Below are 2,500 nucleotides of genomic sequence, written 5' to 3'. Positions count from 1 at the left end.
TCGATTGCATGTATTAGCTCTAGAATTGCCACAGTTATCCAAGTAGGATCGTGTCATCTAAGGAACCTCGACTGATTTAATGAGCCATTCGCGGTTTCACCATGGGACAGTGTGAACTTAGACATGCATGGCTTAATCTTTGAGACAAGCATATGACTACTGGCAGGATCAACCAGATAGCTATCGTTTGCGAGACGTTTTTCCACAACACATCGCGGGACGGGAGACAACGCTCTAGCGAGAGAACGGATCCCGGCATTCCCGGATTTTTTCACATCGGACCGCTCACATTTCCCCCTTCACCGTAAACACGGCGTCGCCGGGAAATCTCTCGATTTGCATCGAGCCGACTGCGTTTTGCAGACCCGTCGCCCGTTCCGAGGGCTGGGCCAGTGCGAGACTTTTATCGAGCCACCAATACTGCTTGGTTGCGTTAGCACTGCGCGTCGCCGCTGGCTTCACGCTACGGACACGTACTTTTACCTTCACTGGCGCGACCTGCGCGCCGAGCCCGCATTTTACCGGGAAGCTAGTCGGGAGACTGAGCCACGCACGGTCAGATCGGGCACATGTCGCTGGCTGCGAGGGAGCGCGGATCCTAGCGTCACATAGAGGCTTCACCGACACTCACCTCCACAATAGTAGATACAGACCGTTTTAACCGCCGTATTTCTGCCCATACCTCTAGTGTTAAACCGAAAAATCGGGTACATAGTCTCGGGGAGGACCGGGGTGCCGCCCCATGAGGGGAGCCCGCACGGAGGGCGCCGGGGGTGCCGCGACCCGGGGGGCGGCGCGGGGGTGTCGGGGCGCATCTACGGGGCTCACTCGCGCGGGCGCCACACTTCCGGGGGGCGCCCCAGGTGGGGTGCCAACTTTGGCGCCCCGACTAAGGGGCCGCCCCCACTGCGGTTACACGCTTTACGACCACCCACCCGCGTTCCCCACCCCAGGGGGCATGCGAATCACCCGCCAGGGGCGTTCTGGGACCGAGGGCGCCGCTCCGGCACAAGGGGGAGCCAAAACGCCCCGAGTTCCCCCGCGGCCACCTCGACACCTGGGCGGGCGGCGAGGGGGTGTCCTGCGATCGGGGTGGGGAGCTCTACCAGAATCACCCGCCAAACTTCACCGGGGGCGTCTCCCGGCGCCCCTGCGCTCGGGTGACGAACAGCGCCCCGGGCTATCCCGGGCGCCCTATGGCGTCCACCTTCGATCGGAAGGGTGATCTCGACTCGGGCTGAGGCGGGCCACAACAATCCGCGGTCACATCGGAGCCGTCCAGGCTAACGAGGCCCCGGCTCACGGGTAACCCATGGGGCTGGACCGGGAGTCCGCCGTTAAAGAAGAAAGAAATGTAGTGCAAACCAGAACCAGTTTTTTTTATTTATTTTATAACTCGACTAATAATCGTCACAAAATTATAAACTTGGTACCTACGGATAGCCCTGGGCCCAACCTAATACAGGATGTCCATAACTATGCGCTAATTAAATAATTAATGGGTATTAAGGTCGGTCTTAGTAAATTGCTATATAAAGTCTAAGACCAGAACCAGTATTTTAAATTTATTTTATAACTCGGCTCCTAATTGTCACAAAATTTAAAAATTGGTACCTATGGATAGCCCTCGGCCCTACCTAATACACCGTGTCCATAACAATGTGGTAATTAAATATTTACTGGGCGTTAGGGTCGGTCTTAGTAAATTGCTATATAAAGTCTATATAAAATTTTACGAATTTAAAAAAAAAATTCCTACCGTCAAAAATAGCGACGCCTAGACCACCACACCTGTTCTGACGTTAAATCCTACTTGCACACACGTGTGGGAATAGATTAGATATCATCTAGAGATAGAATTCCTAATTATTTAATTAAAATAGAGACTCTAGATTTAATAGTTGTGTCATAGTTACATTAAGTCGAATTAGCGAAGCGGAGGCGGGAACTAGATTCTAGATCTAACACTTCGATTGCGATGAAAAAAAAATAGCTTTATTTTAAGGCCGACAAGGCAAATACGGTTTAATTAATATTAAAGAAATAAGTCCGAACACCTACCTTAAGCGAATCATCTACACAACACATGACTAGAAATAATACACGTCCACACGAAGAGCGATTGAAACGGTGACTGCAACGGTGAAAACTTGTACGACGGAAACATGGCGCCTAGGTTATGCCTACTTCCGGTCTGATGAAAATTTTTAATTCATTTTAAAATTTTGCGCTCTATTTCGTCCGCGCTTGTCCACTTAAACTCTACAGAAAAGATAGTCTATATAAAAATAATTCCTAGAAGACAATTTTATGAGAGATCACCCACATTTATTTACCCTGCCTGTCTACCTTAGGGTTAGAGTTTGAATTTTTCTAGATTCAAGCCAAATATGCCGTGTCGATTAAACGACGACGTACATAACAGAGCGAAGACAATGAATGGTTCCTTAATTAACTATAATTACGGTCCTAATACAACTACAATTCACCATAGTACTAA

The 2,500-nt window shown here is 49.8% G+C and overlaps 1 non-coding gene across 1 annotated transcript in view; it reads right to left on the bottom strand.

The window, feature by feature from the left end:
* LOC131927482 (small subunit ribosomal RNA) overlaps positions 1–179 on the bottom strand; it is a 1,846-nt gene extending 1,667 nt beyond the window's left edge. The window contains exon 1 of the ribosomal RNA XR_009383651.1: positions 1–179. This exon is cut by the window's left edge and continues 1,667 nt beyond it. This is a non-coding gene — a ribosomal RNA (small subunit ribosomal RNA).
* Positions 180–2,500: the final 2,321 nt, after the last annotated feature.

Source organism: Physella acuta, unplaced genomic scaffold (assembly GCF_028476545.2).
Source record: "Physella acuta isolate Inbredline_101_S28 unplaced genomic scaffold, ASM2847654v3 ptg001407l, whole genome shotgun sequence".
Classification (NCBI taxonomy): domain Eukaryota; kingdom Metazoa; phylum Mollusca; class Gastropoda; family Physidae; genus Physella; species Physella acuta.
This window is presented reverse-complemented; position numbering and strand designations above follow the sequence as displayed.